This window comes from Protopterus annectens, chromosome 1.part1 (assembly GCF_019279795.1).
Source record: "Protopterus annectens isolate FY-2018-M chromosome 1.part1, PAN1.0, whole genome shotgun sequence".
Lineage (NCBI taxonomy): Eukaryota > Metazoa > Chordata > Ceratodontiformes > Protopteridae > Protopterus > Protopterus annectens.
Genome location: NC_056726.1, coordinates 346,708,004 through 346,732,377, shown reverse-complemented (window position 1 = coordinate 346,732,377; position 24,374 = coordinate 346,708,004). Strand labels below are relative to the sequence as shown.

General features: G+C 44.6%; 1 protein-coding gene across 1 annotated transcript in view; it reads left to right on the top strand.

Annotated features, from left to right (window-relative positions):
* LOC122804958 (cytadherence high molecular weight protein 2-like) overlaps positions 1-24,374 on the top strand; it is a 699,628-nt gene that overhangs the window by 636,398 nt on the left and 38,856 nt on the right. The window lies entirely within an intron of this gene.

Below are 24,374 nucleotides of genomic sequence, written 5' to 3'. Positions count from 1 at the left end.
GCTCACTCTCAGTCTTACCACAGGATATGTACCCAAAGAGCAGTGTACAGCAACAGTGGTCCCTCACCACAAAGGTGGTGCCTGAATGGATACTGCAAACTATCACCCCTCAACCCTGACTATCTTGGTCGGCAAAGTAATGGAGAGGATGATCATGGACCCCAGGAATAACGAGATTGGGTACCTACAGACATTGGACCCTACCCAGTGTGGCTTTCATAGGGCAGATCCTACCCCTTAAACATGTCTGACTCATGTGAAACACGCACCAAGGCCATTGATGAGGGGAATGTGGTTCACACAGCCTATCTGGACCTTGCTAAACCCTTCCATACAATACCCCAGTTGTTCAGTACAGATAAGCTCACCAGCCTAACTATAAACCCCTATCCAAGTAGATGGGTTGCAAACCAGCTCAAGGACAGAACTGACCTGGTCAGAAATGCTGCAGCCATGTCAGACTACAAACCAGGTACAACTGGCAACCCACAAGGCACGGTCCTGGGACCTCTCTTGTATGGTATATATGTCACATAGGTACAGGCCAACATGGAAAGACTGTGTCTGAACAGGTTCGCAGATGACTACAAACTGCCCACCATATCGGACCCTCCAGCTGACACAAGCATCCTACAAAAAGCACACATAGAAACAGACAAGTGGTGCCACAGCCATGTCAACAAGCAAAATGCAGAACAGTGTATAGTCATCCCCTGTAGAAACATAGTACGTGGCCACAAATAACCACATAGGTGTTAATCCATTAAGTACATCAGGAGCAATAAGAGTCCTGGGGACACAAGGTGATAGATATCCTGCATGTGACAACCATGTGTCTGTAGTGGTTACAGAAACATACCATATACCCACCTAATCATGAAGGTAAGCACAACTAGGTCAGGGGAGGTCATTGTGCCTCTCCAGTCATCCATCAGCAGCCTCACAATTGCGTACAATGGCCCTTGTGGAATGTACCTTAGCAGACACCCGCATGAACTGGAAAGTCCCCACAAATACCCCACCAGGAGGATCTCAAACTGTAACAGATGCCATGTGTTGCCTGATTAAACAAACTGCAGCTCCACACAGTGCCATACCGCCTGGCTAGAGGTGATCTGTGCCTGATGTATAAAGCCATGACCAAGCTGGAATCAATGGACATTTGGTACCATGTAAAATCTGAATGCTGGTGACCTATGCATATGACAGGCCTGAACCCCAGCACTGACATAAACAGGACATGCTGTACCGATTGGTCCATAACCCAGAAGCTCACTCCACTCATGACTAAACTCCCAGTACAGGTTATCCAGGGAGTCCCTCATTGACAGTCATCCAGAGGAATCATGATGACTGGATGGGAGATAGTAGGTGTATCCTGGATATCACCTGTATGTCACGGGTAGACAGAGGCACAGCACACTAACCTTGAAATATGTCATGGGAAATACTAGTAAATATGTGTGTTGAAGGACAAACACTCTCTGACTAGCATTACAAATGGCCTAGGGCACATGGCCATTGTTTGTCACTGTCCACACAAGTTGTGGAATACATTAACAATGTTGGACGATCTTGTTCTATGTTGTCCATACTGAACAAAAAGCAACATGGTCATATCTGCACAACTGGCCCTCAACCAGTCTAGTGTGCTCACTATAAATATTACAAGCAGTGATAGGACTGAAACCGATGATACTGTCCACCACAGTGAAAGTACTGAACCAGTACACTATACGACAATACACTGTTTGGTCAGTATGAAAGGATGTTGACAATTGTATGCAAACTATCCCATGGCAACCCTGCAGGCACAGCATAATGCCTGTTAGGTTCAGACACAAAGCAGTTGGGCAGTAAGAACACAACCTGACGTCCAACACTCAACTGTACATGTGAAATATAGATTAAGTCCACACACAAACACAAATGTGGTGGACCACAGATCTCAACATATGGAAAGTTCACACTGGGCATGCTCGCACACTTAGATGAATGAGACGTGTCAGTCAAGAAGCCATATAAACTGTGAACTGGGCATGCTCACACACTTAGGCCATGTCACAGTTCAGCAGTTGCACACACATATCTGGCATTTGTATGTGTTAATACAGGAACCTCCCACAATACAGAAATCTTCCCAGTGCACACAGTGAAATTACAACAGAGACATAAGTAAAGTAGTGTATCCCACTCATACGCAAACATCTGCCACAGTACACAAGTTGTTCATAGAGATAGGGAAAGCTATGGCAATAAAGACCCACAAACAGTTTATGAGCAACAGATACTTGCATCTGACAGGTAAACATATGGCCGTAGAGTTCAATACTAGGCTGTTGTCCCTAGGGAATACAGAAGGCTATCCACAGTGTATTTGGCATCTGCCTCCGCAGTACAGTAGGCCACTGTGCCTCTGCAAAGTTAATGCATATATATGCTCTCCCCCTTACTGATGGATAGTAACAGATGTACATACGCTTCATAAATAATGATGTCAGCACATTATACATATGTCAGGAGCACAAATGATACCCAGTAATTTGAATAGCGCGCTCAGCTACTGCGTCTCCCACAAGTGTCATAACATAGTTAGGTAGGGGTTTGAATCCTGCAAATGCTCAGTGTGTGAATGTGGGGGGGGGTAGGGTGTGTGCAATTCTATGTGCAAGACAAATGTCCCTTTTGGCAACTAGTACAACACACCACATGCTGCATATTCCACTGTCTAAACACTGATGATGTCAGCACCCTATAAGTACAGCAGGAGAAAGCAAGCCTCCCAGTAATGCAAATAGTGTGCTCTGCTACTTTGTCTCTCACAAGTGTCATAACATAGTTAGGTAGGGGTTTGAATCCTGCAAATGCTCAGTGTGTGTGTGTGTGTGTGTGTACATACACACACACACAATTCTACCAACAAAAGTTGAAAATAAAAAATTGCGAACTTCCAAACACCAAACAGAACATACTCACATAACTGCACAAATAACTGACTAAAAAGCAACCAACACAGTATAAATTCCCTACACATAAAAATACATACAAGTGTTTTGAAGGAGGGCAGGTCCCCGATGCACTCTCCATGTTGGGAGCTGTGCCTCCATCACCTCTACTGGCATGGTATATCTATCTATATCTATCTATGCATATATAATATGTATGTATATATATATATATATATATATATATATATATATATATATATATATATATATATATATATATATATATATATATATGGATCTACTTCAGTAGATTGAACATATTACAAGTTCGAACCACATATGGCAGAGACCATGGGCAGGATTCACGATGGCTTGCACGGAGTCTAAGAGTTGTGTAAGACTCCATGCAGCCATAGCGATCCAGGAACAGCCCGAAATACTGTGTAAGAGACCAGCTAAAACGTCTCTTACACGGGCAGGGCATGGATATGCTAATTACCTCACTTGCAGCCGAAAGGCATGCAAATGAGGTAGATTAGTGATCCACGAAGCTGAAACCAGCCCGTGTAAGAGTCGTGTTAGGTGCAGAAATGTACTCAGTTGACAAGTGAGTACGTTTCTGCAAATAACACAATGGAGCCATGTCAGCTCCAAATAAAGTGTGCATATGTGTCAGGCACCATGCCAATGGCGAAATATGTGGCCATTGGCACAGTAACCCGATGCAAACATGAAAAAAAAAAATTTTTTTCGGCGATTGGCGATGTGTAAATGCAGCGCAACCCCGCGCAAATGGGCTGCGCTATATAAAACATAAAAATAAAGGTTATAAACCCACAAATGTGGGTTTTATGCAATGCATGGATTTACAATGCAGGGACTAGCAGACTGAAAACAACATGGCCACTGTTTAGTGGTTGCTAAGGGGGGAAGCTGAGTGTAAGACACGTAACTAAGCATTAGTAGGCAATCCTATGTAAATGAGTGGTAGGATAGTGAATCTCACTGTCACATAGCAAATGAGCACATTACGTGTAGTGTAAGAGTTAGATAAGGGGGAGTAACAGAGTAGGAGATAGGTGACATCACAGGGGGGAATGTCAGAAAGAAATCAAGCTCATTGGAGCAAAGTGGTATGTGAAAGATGTCAGTCACACAGCATAGAAAGAGGAGTGTCAACAGATAAGCATGGGAAAGTCAAGAAATGGAAGGTGTACACTGTGGCTAACACCAAAGTTTCTTGCTGTGCATGCATGTGCGCGTGTGCGTGCTGGAAGGCGCGAGTAAGACAGAGTGCGCGCGTGTAAGCGTGAGTGCACGCGTGTAAGGCAGAGTAAGCATGTAGGAGCCTGTTTAAAGATCTGTAAACCTGTTTGCGCTGGTGTGCGCACGTTCTAACCCGAGTAAGCAGATTCTAATCCCTTTAAGCATGTGTGCACGCGTGGTAGCCACTTTGAGCGTGTTTTCGCTGGTATGCACGTCTGCTCCCCCCTGAGGAAACAGAGAGGAAAAAGGAAGCAGAAGAAATAGTAGGAAGCTAGCAGGGAATACTGGTAGAGCTAGCAGATGAAAACAATTAGAAGCAGGCAATTACACAGGCAGAGTAGTAGCCCAGCCCAGCACTTAAAACACTGCAAACAGCATTGCAGTATGTTTCTCTCAAGAGACACTGCAAGACAGGAGTAAGCTATTAGAAGTGAAAACTGAAAAAGCTGCACTCAGACCAAACATGCTAGGGGCTGCCATAGCTGTTATAAGGAGACATAGGAGACTTGCTGAGGGTGGTGACAATGCAAATGCTGCCAGACAACCCACAGTGAGGAGACGGAGAAGAGTGTACAGGCCCAGGGTCACCTACCAGGGGTTACATGAGCTGGAGATAGTGGAGCGCTATAGACTGGACAGAGACCTCCTGCAGCAAATTGTTGAGCTGTGCAGGCCATGCCTCACACACAGAACCAACAGAGGGGAACCCATCCCAGTGGAAACCAAGGTATGTGTTGGCCTAAGAATACTAGCAACAGGTACCTTCCAGAGACCAACTGGTGATATGATGGGGATCTCATAGGCATCAGCATCCAGGGTACTGCACCAGTTCCTGGATGCCATGTCGGCACATGTCGGAGATCATGTATATTTCCCCAATTCCCATGAGGCATTGGTCGGCAGTATGTGACTCTTCCAGCAAATAGCGGAATACCCTGAGGTAGTGGGTGCAATAGACTGCACGCATATACACATCAAGGCACCAGCTGGTGAGCAGGGTAGGGCCTACATTAACCGCAAGGGCTTCCCCTCCATCAACTGCCAGGTCGTGTGTGATGCCCAGGGCATAATAACGAATGTGTGTGCTGGCTGCCCTGGAAGCTACCATGATTCTCATATCGGGCATCTGACACAGCTGTACCAGACATTTGCCAATGGGGACATCCCACATGGTCGCTTAGTGGGGGATGCTGGATATGCACTGGAGCCGTGGCTGATGACACCCATCAGAAACGCACACACACCTGAACAAGAACGCCATAATGAGGCACACGCACAAACACGAAATGTAATAGAGCATGTGTTTGGGCTGCTCAAGTCATGGTTTCGGTGCCTGGACACATCTGGTGGAGCCTTGCAGTACTCACCAACTACATGTGCCAAATTGTCATGGTATATGCTATGCTACATAATATGATTCTGCGAAAATAGCTGCAGCAGGACCAGCATAGGGGCGGGACAAACAGCCCCCCACCATTGCCAAGGCCATCACAGGCAGAGTGTGACTCAGAGGAGGAACAACCTGAGCCTGCCCCAGTAGGCAGAAGGAGGCATGCCCAGTATGCCCTGGCCTTGGCAAAGAGGCAACGCATAGCACATACACTGGCTCAGTAGGAACCCTGGGAATGATACCCCTCTCTGACTCACTCATATAGTAAAATGACGCCTAACATGACACAACCTGCTTTCAAACATGTACAGGGAGTGTAGTATGTGCATCCAACATAGGCAGCCCTGCAGCACCACCTGAGGCATGATTGCCATGTGTTAAGCAATGTAACACCATGCAGTATATGCAAACATGATGACCCTGCCTAACATCTCACCCTCACCAAACATGATGCCACACTATGAAGACAACAAGATCAAGTACAATAATTGGCTGAAGTATTGCTGTTAGTCAAAGGGGAACAAATGGCTGACAGCCTGGGATGACATGCCGAGCAAGACATGATGCTCCACCTGCTAGGGATGGCACGCACCCAGCACACCTGGCTATGTGGATACTGGCAAAGGCTGATGTCACCCCCACTGTGCCTTGAATAGGTAAGGCTGGAAACACAAACCCACCACCATAGGTAGCACAAGGGATAACAACCTGGACGTAATGCTACCCAATGCCAGAAGTCTAAACTGCAAGATGCATGCAGACCAAACCCACCTCAGCATGGAGAAAGGTAATATCTGTTCTGTAACAGAAACCTGGGTCAAGGCTCAGAAGAGCACCCTAATACTACCAGGTTATGCCTTATACCATGCTTTACAGCCCTCAAACATGGAACAAACTACAATAGGAGTGTGGCTATCAATAATTGTCAAGGATAACCACACCCCCAGGTTGGTACCACAGCAAGAAGCAGCATGGACTATCCACGGGCAAGTAACAGTGGCTCAAACTGCGTCCCAATTTGCAGCCTGCTACAGACCACCCTCCCAAACCCAGGAACCCCAGTCAGCTTTCCTGAAGACACTGCAGAGTATGAATGTCTCACCAAATACCAAACAAGGCGCACACAAATTATGACATAGGTGGTAATCCATTATGTACGGAAGAAGTAATCAGGGACCTAGGGACACAAGTGGACAGTAACCCATCATGTGACACTCACATTGCCAAGGTGGCCAGGAGACCTGCTATATTGCCCGCCTTAACATGAAAGGATGCACATGTAGATCAAGAGAGGTCACTGTGCCCCCATACTCTTCTCTTATCAGGCCCATACTTGAGAACAATGCCCCATTTTGGATGTACCTTACCTGACACCTGCAGCAGTTAGAAAGACCCCAAACTTACCTCACCAAGAGGATAAAGGGTCCAAACATTTGTCATCTGCTGCCTGGCTGAAGAAACCCCAGCCCAATTCACATGCATACTGCCCAGTCAGAGGCGATGTATGCCTGATGTACAAGGCCATGTCCAATCCAGAATGAATGGACATGCTCCACTGCAGAAACTCCAAATCCAGCAGAGACACCACAGTGAGATATCTGAACCTCAACACATAGATAAATAGGATGTGTTGGTGGGACAGATTCATAACCCAGAGGCGCCTTACACTCTGGAACAGAATCCCAGTCCATGATAGGCTGAGCTCCAAACTCATACTCAACAAGAGAAATCCAGTCAAGTGCATGGGAGATAGTAGGTGTACACTGGGGGCCATCTAGTAAAGTAAACCCTAAATGGGCATAATATGCACATTGCAAGCGGTGTCGAAAGCCACACACAGTCTGTCTAGGCTCAAACATGGCCAGGGCAGATAGCCTAGTATGAACCTATGAACCTATGATGATACAAATTGTGCAGGACACAAAGGATAATCACACAGCTGTCCTAACTGATGGTAGGAACCATGGTGATAATCCACAGATATGCTCTGCATTACTCAAATATCACAAACAATACACCAAACCCACACACATTGCCAACATCCAACCTAACAGATTCTTTGCAAACTCCCCACTAGCACCAAACTGCCAAATATCTATCCCAGCAGAGTGCTGGCCCCCTGACATTGCAGATGCTGAGGTAGCAGCCAGCATCTACAAAGCAAACCACACAGCATCAATGGTACCAGATGATGTCCTGGGTTGTGTCCAACAAGAACTGTAAGAAGAATGGAACACCAAATAGCACTACTGCTCACTCTCAGTCTTACCACAGGATATGTACCCAAAGAGCAGTGTACAGCAACAGTGGTCCCTCACCACAAAGGTGGTGCCTGAATGGATACTGCAAACTATCACCCCTCAACCCTGACTATCTTGGTCGGCAAAGTAATGGAGAGGATGATCATGGACCCCAGGAATAACGAGATTGGGTACCTACAGACATTGGACCCTACCCAGTGTGGCTTTCATAGGGCAGATCCTGCCCCTTAAACATGTCTGACTCATGTGAAACACGCACCAAGGCCATTGATGAGGGGAATGTGGTTCACACAGCCTATCTGGACCTTGCTGAACCCTTCCATGCAATACCCCAGTTGTTCAGTACAGATAAGCTCACCAGCCTAACTATAAACCCATATCCAAGTAGATGGGTTGCAAACCAGCTCAAGGACAGAACTGACCTGGTCAGAAATGCTGCAGCCATGTCAGACTACAAACCAAGTTCAACTGGCATCCCACAAGGCACGGTCCTGGGACCTCTCTTGTATGGTATATATGTCACATAGGTACAGGCCAATATGGAAGGACTGTGTCTGAACAGGTTCGCAGATGACTACAAACTGCCCACCATATCGGACCCTCCAGCTGACAGAAGCATCCTACAAAAGGCACACATAGAAACAGACAAGTGGTGCCACAGCCATGTCAACAAGCAAAATGCAGAATAGGGTATAGTCATCCCCTGTGGAAACACAGTATGTGGCCACAAATTACCACATAGATGTTAACCCATTAAGTACATCAGCAGCAATAAGAGACCTGGGGACACAAGGTGATAGATATCCTGCATGTGACAACCATGTGTCTGTAATAGTTACAGAAACATACCATATACCCACCTAATCATGAAGGTAAGCACAACTAGGTCAGGGGAGGTCATTGTGCCTCTCCAGTCATCCATCAGCAGCCTCACAATTGCGTACAATGGCCCTTGTGGGATGTACCTTAGCAGACACCCGCATCAACTGGAAAGACCCCACAAATACCCCACCAGGAGGATCTCAAAGCTGTAACAGATGCCATGTGTTGCCTGATTAAACAAACTGCAGCTCCACACAGTGCCATACCACCTGGCTAGAGGTGATCTGTGCCTGATGTATAAAGCCATGACCAAGCTGGAATCAATGGACATTTGGCACCATGTAAAATCTGAATGCTGGTGACCTATGCACTTGACAGGCCTGAACTCCAGCACTGACATAAACAGGACATGCTGTACCGATTGGTCCATAACCCAGAAGCTCACTCCACTCATGACTAAACTCCCAGTACAGGTTATCCAGGGAGTCCCTCATTGACTGTCATCCAGAGGAATCATGATGACTGGATGGGAGATGGTAGGTGTACCCTGGATATCACCTGTATGTCATGGGTAGACAGAGGCACAGCACACTAACCTTGAAATATGTCATGGCAAACACCAGTAAATATGTGTGTTGAAGGACAAACACTCTCTGACTAGCATTACAAATGGCCTAGGGCACATGGCCATTGTTTGTCACTGTCCACACTAGTTGTGGAATACATTAACAATGTTGGACGATCTTGTTCTATGTTGTCCATATCTGAACAAAAAGCTACATGGTCATATCTGCACAACTGGCCCTCAACCAGTCTGGTGTGCTCACTATAAATATTACAAGCAGTGATAGGACTGAAACCGATGATACTGTCCACCACAGTGAAAGTACTGAACCAGTGCACTATACGACAATACACTGTTTGGTCAGTATGAAAGGATGTTGACAACTGTATGTAAACTATCCCATGGCAACCCTGCAGGCACAGCATAATGCCTGTTAGGTTCAGACACAAAGCAGTTGGGCAGTAAGAATTTATTTATTTATTTATTTATTTATTTGCAGTTGGTTTACCAGGATAGTCCATTGGGCCAAAAGAACCCGTTTTCAATGGAGTCCTGGGGAGAAAAGCTCCAATACAGACAAAATTAGGTGCATACAAAATATAAAAATATAAAAATACAAAAAGATTGTACAGAGTAAAAACATAAAAACATTTAAGTTCAAAATTCAAAAGCATTCTAATCAGTACAGTATGATGGGGATAAATGAGAGGCAGGAAAAAGAAGGGGTAATGTGATATACATCTAGAGGAGTTATTCAAGCAGACATCAAAAACCTTACAGGGTAGGTATGTTGATGGAACTTTGGATTAGTAGGTAGAGATACGTATCAAAATGTAAAGGATGATGAGATATAATGAAAATTATGAGGGGAGAGAGCAAGAGCAATCCCATTGGGACCTCAGGTAAGTATGGAGAGAGTTTTTAAATGTGTAGTGGTTAGAGGTGGTACGAATGGTTGGTGGGAGTGAGTTCCAGAGGCGGGCAAGGCTGAAGGATAGTAGGTGTTTACCTGGGGGGTGAGATGGTTTATGGACTTCTAGTAGGTTTTGATTGTTAGATCTTAATACTCTGTTTGGTAGGTGCATTTTAAAGGCAGAGGACAGGGATGGACAAAGAGAAGGACTAAGAATGAGCTTGTGAGCGAAAGTCAGCTGTATATAAGTAAGATGATTAGGTAGTTCGAGCCAGTTTAGGGTTTGGAGAGAAGAACAGTGGTGTGTGTGGGACCTGTGTCCATTTGCGAATTTGGCGATTTTATTATAGCAGGAGGATAGCTGGTTTTTTAGAGAGGACTGAAGGTTGGTCAGTAGTGGGGCCCCATAGAGAAGGGAGGGGATGAGAAACGAGGAGGCGAGTGTGATTTTGGAAGAGCTTGTAAGGTACTGATTTTGGTAGAGCATACCTAGTTTTGATGGGTTTTTATATTTAGTTGTAGATGGGAGTTGTAGCTAAGCCTATTATCTATATGTACACCAAGTAGCTTTGTTTCAGTCACTAGTTCAAGGGGTAAGTTATTTTGGCTGGTAATTGAGAAAGAGTTTATGTTGAAGGAAGTGGATTTGGAGGGGGTAAATACCATAAGTTTTGTTTTGGAGGCATTGAGTGCCAAGTGATTTTTTCTCATCCACTGCTCGGTAATTAAAAAAGCTTCCTGGGTAAGTGTTTGGAGCTGAGAGGAGGAGGTGGCAGAGCAGATAATAGTAGAATCATCTGCATATTGGATGATGTTTGCAAAAAGAATTGATTTATGGAAATCATTTATAAATATATTAAAGAGGAGGGGACCAAGAATAGATCCTTGAGGAACACCAGTGGGGGTACTAAGGAAAGGGGAAGTGGCCTTTTTCCATTTAACAGCTTGGTTTCTATTTGATAGATAGCTAGAGAACCAATTTATGGAAGACGGAGAAAGGTTAAGTTTTGACAGTTTGGATAAGAGCAGATTGTGTGAGATAGTGTCGAAGGCCTTGGAGAGGTCAAGTAGTAGGGTAGAGACTATGTGGCCGGAATCACGTGCAGTGTTAACAGTCTCAAGGAATGATAAGAGAGCTGTCATAGTGCTGTGGTTTGGCCTGAATCCATGCTGTGTAGGAGTTATAAGGTTGTTGTCCAATAGATGTGGCAAGAGTTGAAGGTGGACACATTTTTCCAGGATTTTAGAAATAGGGACAGGATAGCAATAGGACGGAAGTTGTTGATGCTACAATTGTTACCTCCTTTATGTAGAGGGATGATGAATGCTTGCTTCCACAGTTGGGGCACAGTGCATTCATGGATAGATCGTTGATTAGAATGCTGATGGGATAAGCAATAGCCTCTGCAGCTATGCTTAGGAAGTAGGAGGAATGGTGTCAGGGGCATTAGTGCAAGGCTTCAGTTTCTGGAGAAGTTTCTTTATAGTGGAAGTGGGTGTAGGTTTTAGTGAGAATAGAGAGGAATGTGGAGTGAGAGAGTTTGAGGGGGTTGAGGGTGATGAGGCAGTTGGAGTAGTGGATATGGTGGAAGATAGGCAGTGTGATGTGGAATTTGGGATAGGGTTTTGGGTGGGAGAAGGAGGGGGTGTATTAGATAGTGAGGTGGAGCTTGTGAAGGAGGAGGTGAGTTTGCCAATGGAGTCGATGAAAAAGGAATTGAACTGTGTAGCTAATTCTATGTCAGGAGTGTTTGGGTCTGGGGTTGGAGTGTGTGGTTTGCTGGGGTTAAGGAGGGTGGATATCCCCTTCCAAAATCTTTGAGGGTTGGTTTTATTATTGTTTTGAAGTGTGAAGAAATATTTTTGTCTATCTGAGGTTATTAACTTTTTGACTTTATTTCGAAGGGTTTTGAATGCAATATGATGTTCTGGAGTCTTAGTTTTCAGATAGAGTCCCCAGGCTTTGTCTCTAAGTCGCATAGTTGCTAGTGTGAATTTGGTTAGCCATGGGGCGGAATTTGTTTTGATTCTTTTTGTTCTTAGAGGGGCATGGGAATCAAGTATTCTTAAGAAAGTGGAGTTAAAGTGAGCAACTGCTTCTTCTAATGGAAGTGTTTTTAGATTATTCCAATTAATAGCTTTCAGGGAGTCCACAAAGATTGATGGGTTGAAGCTTTAGTCATTACGAGTAGTAATGTAGTTGTGGGAACGGTATGAGATACAGGGGAGTCGATGAGTAAAAGTAGGCAGATGATCACTAAGAGGGTCAGGAAGAGTACCGCTATCAGAAAAATAGTGGGGATGTGATACTAGAATCCAGTCAAGGATGGTGCCACAGGAGGGGTCTTTTGATGGTGAGTTATGGTATTGATTAGTTGGGTAAAGTTATATAGGTTGATGTTAAGAGGATTTGTTAGGGACTGGATGGAGGCCCAGTTAATATTAACATCTCCTAGGAGTATGGTTTCATTACTAATGTTGTCAGAGAGCCAAGAGAGGATATTTTCAAGTGTGGAGATATTGTCCCCTGGGGGAATGTAGATAGATGCAAGGCATATGTGTTTGTGCTTATTAACTTGTAGGAGAGTGAGGAGTAATTCTGCGTTGTTAAATGTAGGAGTGGGTTTGTCGTAGGGGATAACTATCAGGGAAGAGGAATATAGGAGGGCTACACCGCCACCTTTCCTTTGGGTCCTGTCTTTTCTAATGATAGAATAGCTGGGCGGAGTAATTTCAGAATCTTTTATAGCGGGCTTTAACCATGTTTCAGAAATAGAAAGTATGTCAGGTTTATTATGCATAAGCCATGCATGGAGGGTTGGGACTTTATTCATTATGCTTTGGGAGTTTAAAGAGGCGAAGTATATAGGCTTGTGTGAGGAGGAAAAGGAGGAGGGGCCAGGGTTGGGATGTATATCACCAGATACAAGACTGGAGATGAGGTGAAGGATTGGGTTCAAAAGATGATTAAGTAGAGTGAAATGGTGATTTGGGTCAGTTGTAATGATTATGGGGTGTTTGGTTGCTATGGGGGAAGAGTTTTTTTGAAAGGAGAAAACTTTGAATGAGAAGGTAAGCAGCTGTGTTATTGGGTAAAGATGGGGAGAGATAGGAGAGTGCAAATGTGAGAGAGGGGAGTTCAGATGGTTGGTAGTATGAAAATATTGTATATGGTGTGAAGTATGGGGTTGGGTGAGGTAATAAAGGTATGATAGTTTAAGAGATAATAAGAGAAGGATACAAATGGATGAAGGATTTAATGGCATGTTGATAAGGCTGCTTAGTGTTGTTTGTTATGGATATCTTATATATGTTATAAGGTAATTGCACAGGGGGATTGAGAAAAAGCTTTGTAAGGATGTGTAGGATAGGGAGTAGCAAGTGTGGAGCTGGAGGAAGAGGTAGTTGAGTAGAGGAGCGTTTAAAAAGAGAAGAATGTATGTAAAGGCTGTGGGAGTGGTTACAAATTGGGTAATAGGCTGATAGGGGTGTGTCTAAGGTGTAGAGGGCTGGTTGGTGTAGGGAGGAAGTGGGTGTGGAAATTGGAGGGATATAGCTAGAGGCACTGGGGGCGGGTGGGATTTGGGGGCAGGGTAGGGGAGCGGAGTGAGCCCGAAGGGCGAACGGAGCGGGAAGAAACCAGGAGAGGAGGATCGAGAGTCAATCAGAAGAGCAAAGGATGCAGGAGAGTAAGTTGTAGCTGGGTGAGTAAGGTATTTCTAATTAAAATAGGTGAAGTGGGCAAGAGTATGGATGAGAAAGAGAGGGTAGCAATAATGAAGATAAAAGCAAGAAATGGGTGAGGAAAGAAAACAAAAGTAGAGTAAGGTAGGGGGACGCCCTCTAGTGGCCAAATGCAGGAGTGCACTTGAGCAGCTAGGAAGGTCTCAGGACAAGATAGGATGTACTATAGAGGAGCAGGGGCAGAACTCAGACAAAGATGGGAAGGTAATGGAAGGGCTATAGGCTGCTAGCTGTCCTGGCAGGGAGATAGCTTACAATGTTAACAAGCAGAAGTACAATGGTAGGAGCCCGAGAGACAACAGATGTACATACTTTCACAGTGTCCTCTGGGAGACACTCTTCCAGGTTCCGAAAAAGGAAAGGATGCAGCAGAGCAGTATGTCTCTTAGATAAATTTATATGGAGTAGGTGGCCTTTTGTTGAATGTATGTGTCCACCCAGGCGAGGTCCCAAGAGAAATTATAGGGCAAAAAAAAAACTGGAGATAAGAGGGAGAGATGAGAAGGGTTAGTAACAATGTAGTTGTAACAACACCTTAATATCTAAGTATGTAGTAGACCAAAAGAAGCAAAAAATCACAGTACAGTCAGTAGAGCAAGCAGTAATATAGTAACAAGGTCCATAGCTTTCAAATAAATGAATATAACATATCTAAAGTTCAACAGGTATACCTTGCAAACGGGTGAGCAACTGGCATAAAAATAGACATTTAAACTAGATTAATGACCATGTAGAACAAGGAGCAGTTTCATCAAGAAATATACAAAATGCAATACAAATTCAGGAGATTCCAGAACTATTCAAGAGCCCTGCAGCAATTAAAACCTAATTATGCAGTTTAAACAAATATTTCAGTAATTTGTGAGATAGTACTGTAATTATTTAGTGACAAACATATCAATAAAACAAGGATATTAAAGCACACAACCTGATGTCCAACACTCAACTGTACATGTGAAATATAGATTAAGTCCACACACAAACACAAATGTGGTGGACCACAGATCTCAACATATGGAAAGTTCACACTGGGCATGCTCGCACACTTAGATAAATGAGACGTGTCAGTCAAGAAGCCATATAAACTGTGAACTGGGCATGCTCACACACTTAGGCCATGTCACAGTTCAGCAGTTGCACACACATATCTGGCATTTGTATGTGTTAATACAGGAACCTCCCACAATACAGAAATCTGCCCAGTGCACACAGTGAAATTACAACAGAGACATAAGTAAAGTAGTGTATCCCACTCATATGCAAACATCTGCCACAGTACACAAGTTGTTCATAGAGATAGGGAAAGCTATGGCAATAAAGACCCACAAACAGTTTATGAGCAACAGATATTTGCATCTGACAGGTAAACATATGGCCGTAGAGTTCAATACTAGGCTGTTGTCCCTAGGGAATACAGAAGGCTATCCACAGTGTATTTGGCATCTGCCTCCGCAGTACAGTAGGCCACTGTGCCTCTGCAAAGTTAATGCTTATATATGCTCTCCCCCTTACTGATGTACATACCTCTTCATAAATAATGATGTCAGCACACTATACATATGTCTGGAGCACAAATGATACCCAGTAATTTGAATAGTGTGCTCAGCTACTGCATCTCCCACAAGTGTCATAACATAGTTAGGTAGGGGTTTGAATCCTGCAAATGCTCAGTGTGTGTGTGTGAATGTGGGTGGGGGAGAGTAGGGTGTGTGCAATTCTATGTGTAAGACAAATGTCCCTTTTGGCAACTAGTACAACACACCACATGCTGCATATTCCACTGTCTAAACACTGATGATGTCAGCACCCTATAAGTACAGCAGGAGAAAGCAAGCCTCCCAGTAATGCAAATAGTGCGCTCTGCTACTGCGTCTCTCACAAGTGTCATAACATAGTTAGGTAGGGGTTTGAATTCTGCAAATGCTCATTGTGTGTGTGTGTATGTGTGAATGTGGGGGGAGTAGGGTGTGTGCAATTTTATGTGTAAGACAAATGTCCCTTTTGGCAACTAGTACAACACACCACATGCTGCATATTCCACTGTCTAAACACTGATGATGTCAGCACCCTATAAGTACAGCAGGAGAAAGCAAGCCTCCCAGTAATGCAAATAGCGTGCGCTGCTATTGTGTCTCTCACAAGTGTCATAACATAGTTAGGTAGGGGTTTGAATCCTGCAAATGCTCAGTGTATGTGTGTGGGGGGTAGGGTGTGTGCAATTCTATGTGTCAGAGAAATGTCCCTTTTGGCAACTAGTACAACACACCACATGCTGCATATTCCACTGTCTAAACACTGATGATGTCAGCACCCTATAAGTACAGCAGGAGAAAGCAAGCCTTCCAGTAATGCAAATAGCGCGCTCTGCTACTGCGTCTCTCACAAGTGTCATAACACAGTTAGGTAGGGATTTGTATCCTACAAACGCCATGTGTGTTTTTGTCACACAGTTTGTCCATGTGTGTGGGGTGTTGTTCCCAATATTGCACGACATAGATTATATCAGTAATGTCAATGCACACATGATGTATGTGTGTGCCACATACACATATGTACCTGTGACCTTCAATAGTTCCCATGTCTGAAGCCTGCCTCATGTGAATACATGGAATTTGCATTAGACAACTTTATGACTGTGGTTTTCTGTGCAGGGGCTGCATGTGGTATGTGAATATACATTGTGAGTTGTATATGGTGTCATCCTACCAGCGAGGGATACACGTCTGGTCTGGAGCATATAGTCCACATGTTGTTGATGAACAGGTGCAGCATGTTTTCACCTCTTGTGGAGTGGTAACAAGTTGTTCCATAGCAATTCAGTGAATAAATGCTAGGAACCTTTCAGCTAGGGTCTTGGAGCTAGAGTAATGCTCACACTCTATGTTTGGGTAGTTGCAGTCCACCATATAATGGTGTTTGTAGAGACCGTCATATTCCCAGTGTTGTCAGGAAGGCCAAGTTGGTTTCCTGGGTATGGGAGGGTGGTGTGTGCCAGGCTATGAACCTGAAGGCAGTCTAACCCACTGTTAGTTGCACATGGATAGGCTCTGATGCTTTGTGCTGTGCCACCAACCTGGAGGTGTGTGTATCTGTGGTGCCTTTGGATACTTCCCCCCTGTTCTGGTTTGGTGCATGTTTATGGGACGACAAGCATGGTATGAGGTATAACCTGGCAGTGATGGGGTGCACCTGGGATCCTTGAACCAGGATTCTGTTACTGCACAGATATTGCTGTTCTCCATGCTAAGGACAGTTTCCAGTGCATGCATCTTGAGGTTTACACTGCTGGCATTGAGTAGCATTACTATTAGTGTCCTATCCCATGTGATACCTGTGTAGGTGGCTATGTAATTTGAGCCTTGCATAAAAAGGCACTATGTGTGTAGCAAGAGCCTTTGCCAATGTACAACGGCCCATGGGTGACAGGTGCAAGCTGTCCCTAGCAAAGCATCGTGGCTTGTCTAGAATGTAATCCCATGATGACAGGCATTGGATCCCCTTTGAATGACACCGAAACATAAGCCAATTGTAGAAATTTATCATCCTGTCTACATATTGCGGCAGCATTCTTGGTGAGGGTAAGATGCTACTCAAGGTCAGGGTCATACCAGCCTGTGCCACATGCTCAGAGAGCCCCTCTATGTCCCCTATCATGTAGTCCAGGGAGGTACATCACAGGTCATTCACACTGGCACGGACAATGACTGAGTCATATTTGTACATGCCTTGGAGTGACCTGTATGCTTGTGTTATGTGATGGATCATAGTGCCTGACGGGCATCTCACCGTGACCTTCTCCTTGTTCAGCCTGGTGAGCAGGACCTCAGTGTACCTGACGATAGAGGTACCTATTACAACTGTAGCAGGTGTGTTGTTTAGCCTTACGGGCTGTGACTGTTCAGCATACAGGCTTTGTGAGCTATGTGTTGCACGTGCTCTGTTCTGGTGTAACACTTGCTTGTGTGTCTGCTTCGGAGGTGTCTGCTGCTCAGGCAGGATGCTATTCTGAGACTCCAAGAATGTTCCTGTGTGTTTATGTGTTTGGATTGCTGTCGTAGTAGGTCTATGTGAGACTGGTCTTGTATTCACTGTAGTCCCACTCCACCTGACAGGTTATGCCATTACTGAGTTAAGAGAGCTTAGCCCCCAGTTTGGCTATGTGGTTGCATCTCTCACATGTGTTGTAAGTTTATGGGAAGGGGAGATGTTTGTCTGTGTACATGAGGCAGCTGTAACATTGCCACATGACTCACAGATTCACCAACTGGACCGGAGAGGAGATTGACAAGTGACCTTTGCACATGCTACCATGGTATTGTGAATTCCATAATAATTAACAACACATAGGGCCAATGGGGAACAAGGTACTCAAGGTGAGTATGTGAGGGTGTAGTGCTTCTGATTTGTTAGTGCTGGCATATATAAATGCTTTCGTGAGCAAATGCCAGGTAAGTCATATGCAATGTGTTACAGGCAACTTACATGCAAACAAGACAAACAGTGACGTTCTGTCAAGTGAGACATGGACATCAGTACAGTAAGCAATACAGATGTCACTAGGGATCCACAGAGGTGCTGTAAATCTGCATTGCAGGTGGAATCAGTGTTACAGGGAAATAACAAGCAAACATGCATACAAACAAAGCTACAGTCAGCAGGCCTGGATCTAGTCTATGCTACAACAAACAAGGTGTACCACTTCCAGTAGGTAACAGTGCAAATATGCAAGCACTATAAGCCTGTACCCAGAAATTCACAGGTCAGACGGGCAGGGTCCAGCCTCACCTCCCACAAGTGTACAGACCATGCACCTTCGTAATGTAGAATAACCGGCCTGAATCCCAAGTGCTCATACCTGAACTAATACACATTTCGAATAATAGACACTGAGCCCTCACTCAGCAGTTCCAAACTTAGTAAGATGTATGCTACCTGTCCTGACACCACAGTATCCTTGACATTTATGGAGACTCTCCCTCCTGTCATAGTTAGTTCTGTGTTTTGAGGCTGTCAAGCATGGTATGAGGTGTGACCTTGTAGTGCTAGGGTGCTCTAGTGAGTCTTGAACCTGTTGTGTATTACTGCACAGATATCAACATCCGCAAACATCCTCATTGCAGAGTCGAGTGTGGACAGCATGCAACTTGCAGTTTACATGTCCATCATTGAGTATCAATACTTACATTTTCATATCCCCTGTGCTACCTATGTAGGTGCCTTCTGTTGACAGCCTTACCACCAGTATGCAAAGATGTGCAGACATTACACTATGGTAATTACTATGGGTGTACAAAACAATACAAATACAATCATACTGTTACTGCATCAGGCATGCTGGGATATACCCACAGTGATATCATTACACTGTACTGTTGACAGCATGATACTATTACTACACTTCTATGTAGTCACCCTGTGCATCAGCACCATGTTAACCTGTTCCTGCACCGATGTTACAGATTGCAGGAGGTGGCACAGTTTCATCATATGCACAGGGTGTGTACTTAGTATGCCTGAGTCTGCCACTTATACAACCAATTGACATGTATGTGTGTGTGTGTTGGTGAGGGACAGCAGTACAAGATGGGGCAATGTTGATGCAGTGTGTGCATGTATGCGGTAGCCCTAGATGTTATCAATTCACATGTGTGTATGCATGCACACAGTTCCACCTCATGGCTGCCATATACAGGTATTTGTGGACAGCCACAGACTGTACCTGTCAGGTCATACAGATCACTGTCTCTGGCCATGGACATGGTACCTGTGCCTGGCAGGGGTGCTACGGACTGTATCAGGTACTAAGCCAGACTGGGTACTGTCATCAGAAGCAGGTGGTTGGTGACTGGAGACAGGTCCTTGTTGGGACTGTCCAGAGCCACGTGCACGTGGTCTCCTGGGGCGGTCTGATGACAGCACAGACCCAGCATTGCTGGGGCTGCTGCTGGCACTATGGGGGTGGCCCCGAGTCTGTTATCATCCACGACGACTGCCAGCTGCTGCTGTTGCTGGCATACGCCCACGTCGACGCTTCAACCATCCACCATTGCCCTGGCTCATGGACATGTATTTGTGGAACAGATCTAATGTGTCCCCCCAACGTCTGTCAATGACCTCGGTGAAATTACGGATGGCAGCAGCAACATCACGCATACTGTCATTCATAGCTGTGCGACATGCTCTCAGCTCCCTCAGACCCTGTCTGGTGTACCGTTCCATACGTGACTGTGCCTGCATTACAGCCCGAAACATAGCTGAGGTTGAAAGACCTCTGTGGGCATGTCTGACAGGGGCAGTATGCCCACGTATGCTCCCACGAGAACCCCTGGACATCTGCCTGTGTGGTACCATGTCAGGAGCCTGGCCATGGCTGCTGTGTGGGGATGCATGTGCCACCGATACCACATTACCCTGGTCAATGCCCACTGTATCCTGTCCATCACCTAGGGACATTGGTGACAAAGGATGTATTGGCAGGATGACTGTGCGCATTGATGGGGTCGACAGCTGTGTACTGTCAATTGGCTGATCAACAACGGACCCTGGCACACCTCCCTGTGCCATTACACAGGTATCATCATTATCACTATCCACGGCAGCTGATTCAGGTTCCCTGCTGCACAACACCAGAGCAGCACCAGAACCTGTGGGAGTAAGACAGGAAACACAGTTTACAATGTGTACACAATGTTACCACTGATACACACAGGCACACATGCACACATGCGCACATGCACACATGCACACAAGCACACATGCACACAGGTGCACATGCACACATGCACATATGCACACAGGCGCACATGCACACAGGTGCACATGCACACATGCACACAGGCACACATGCACACATGCACACAGGTGCACATGCACACATGCACACATGCACACTCCTCAGTATATGAGATATCAACACACAGACACAAACACACCTGCAATCAAACACATAGCACTGCTGCTTGAGCCTATTATTACTATTAGTATCAAGAGTATTGAAGGTATTGTTATTACACACTCACCAGCATGGATAAGCTGCCAGAGGGACCTGCAGAAATGAGACATTTATTGTCAGTGGGCACAACTGTGCCATTGATACTGTGAGTATGATACACTTCAGTAGTACAACAGTTGGCTTTCACAGGTCTACTGCTGATATTGAGAATATCACGCTTGCACAATAATTACCAAGATAACAGCTACAAACCGAGGACACACCTCACACATGCATAAACTACCAGTGTACAGAACAGTCAACTATGCATATGGCATGTTACCTGCATGCTCCGAGTCCTGCTGCTGGGTGGCTCCAGCCTCCATCATTATGCATGTATGCTGCTGCTGCTGTTGCTGTTGGGCTGGAGCCACAACACTTAGGAGTAGTCCCTCCAGTCTGGTGAGGGGGGATGTATAGCCGCCCCACCACCTGTGGCAAGCTGTTGCCTGTGGATATCCAACGCACATTTCTAATTAAATCACTGCAGTGATGGCGTACCTGCTCATATGCCCGGTTATGCGTGCCTATGTCATTTACCCGACGGACCAGGTCTTGCCACAGTACAGCCCTCTCCTGCTGGTTCTGGCTGGTGCGGGAAAAGAGTATTGTGAAATCCCACACCAGGCTCTGGTGTATCTCCTCATCCTCCGCAGCAGAGTAGGTAGGGTTTCGCTGGTGAACCATAGCCCTGAAAAGGAAAAGAAAAAATATGTCAGCAAAATATGGCACACATAATACACATAATACTCGACTGCAGTGATATAACTTAACTCCCATATATAGCATCTGTCTGTCTATTGGGGGATACACATGTAAATGACCAGATATCAGTGCTCAGCCGACAACTGTGCAACAGTACCTGGCACACTCCATAAGACACACTAGTATACTCCAGCAGTCAGCACACTGATTCAGGTCCAATGCACAACCTTACACTGGGAGTTTGTATCAAGGTACTGTATGGGGAACATTATCAACCCATGCTCTGCATGCAATGCACGTTACATATTTCACTGGTAATGCACACTACTCTTACTTGCCATAACCCTACCTACACCACAGACACATACAGGATAACACAGCACAACATATGGCAATGTAGTATGTTTGGATCGCAATACCTCACACATCTGTCTCTGGCCTCACACCAAGGACACACACTACCATGACAGACAGACAGTCATGGTGAGAAATCACACCATTACATAACATGCACCCAGTCACTGGCACACTCATTCCACCTCACATAGTTGGTTTGCAATGGGTTCGTGGGTGTGCAATGTGTCTTAGGTAGGTAGTATGCTATTGGCCCTAGGCCTACAGCAGCATACTGTTATGCTACCCTGCCCCTTGTGACACATGTGATGTGATCCTACCTGCTTTTGTCAAACAGTTACACAGGGTGACTCATATGGCATATTACCTATCTGCATAACATTCAGCAGGGGTATGTCTGACATCTACTCATGGGGAGCCTTGCTTCTTAATGCTGTGTGGTTTACTCCAGGGTATGTCTTATCTGTGGGTAGGAACCTGTACCTCCACCATGTGCTCTTTACTGCGTTGACAAGGACGACAGACATAGGTCATTTAGGTTGTGGATGTTGTGAGGTGTTACCATGGTTGTTGGACTACTGTCATGGGTGTGACTTAACTATGTATATACAGCAGTGGTAACCTCTATGTAGGTAGTATGGGTGCACTCTGTGGTCTTGTCAGTCACTCTGCATAGGTAATGTGTTTGAGTGCATTGTCACAGTTTCTTACGTATGACTGTGTCCTTCTCCATATCTGTAGCTGTCATGGGAGGTACATACCGTGTAGGACATTGTGGGGTGTAGAGGGGTACAGTGACCTACATGTCCATAGCTGACACACCATGTCTGCTGACACATACCATGTACAGATATTACAGGACTAGTGTGCCACTGTGAATATCAATGGGGAGCCTATTGTACACTTGTTGCCCTTGTTCCCCCCTGACATATGCAGTGGTGGGCAGGCAAGCACATATGTGGTGGTTACTGGTGTAAGTGTTTTGGAATGGGGTATAGTACTCCAGTATCCACACTAGTGTTCACTCCATGCCTTTGTCACCAGGCACCTGTTGCAATACATCTGCACACATGTGCCTCACTCAGTATATATATATATATATATATATATATATATATATATATATTTATATGTATATATATATATATATATATATATATATATATATATATATATATGTATGTATGTATATATATATATATATATATATATATATATATATATATATATATATATATATATATATATAGATATATAGATATAGATATATAGATATAGATATGGAGAGAGAGAGAGACAGAGGGAGAGAGAGAGGGGGTGGGACAGAGAGAGAGAGATAGTCATATACAGACATATCTGTAGACAGTCAGATCTGTCTGTATATGTATATGTATCTACATATATCTATATATGTATGTGTGTATTACATATATATGCATGTACATATTCTATCTATATATGTCTATGTATTTCTACATCCCTCTCTATCTATGTATACATATATGCATATTTTATATATATATATATATATATATATATATATATATATATATATACATACATATATCAATATACATACGTATACATATGATAGATATATATATATATATAAACCTTTTTATTTACACATATGTATACACACATTAACGTACTGATAAACATCCATTACTGTACAACCTACATTGTACATTGCACTACAACCTACATTGATATGTGCACATAGTTACCTTCACATACATATGTATGTACAGCCTTCAGTGACAGTTGCAGTATGTCCCCTGCCCTATGCACATCTTCATATACATAGATACAGACCAATAACACATATGGAGGGTTCACAGTATGTAGACTATTATATTATTACTTTACATTACCTGTGTTTGTTACAGCTGTTTGCGTTGGCTTTGTGATGGTTGGCCTGCTGCTGCTTCTCTTGCCAGCTTCAGTTTGGCTTGGCAGTGTCAGGTTGTGATGACAACTTGTTTGTTTTCTTGTTTTAAATTTTCTTTCTTTTCTCTCTCTCTCTCTCTCTCTCTCTCTCTCTCTGTCTCTACCTCCAGAGGGTGCAATGAAAGTATTGCATGTGTGGACTGGGAGTACAGGATGCTTTTGTAGGTATCTGCACATGTCCATGTGATGGCCTCTGCACAAATTGTTAGCCAGCATTTACTAATTGCATGCAGCCTGCTGTGTAGTGATTGCAGTTCTCACTGTGATTTCAGGACAGTGGTATAAAAAGGTTTGTTAGGTAGGCGTAGCCTTTTCAGATTATCAGGGTGGGGACCATGCTGGTATGCTGTGGACTCTGTTCTGTGAGTGTAATGGTTGGTATGTCTCTCATATTTCAGGCTGTGTTGTAGACACTGCAATGCATGTTGTACTGTAACCTGAGTATTCCTTCCTCCAGTTTCCGCT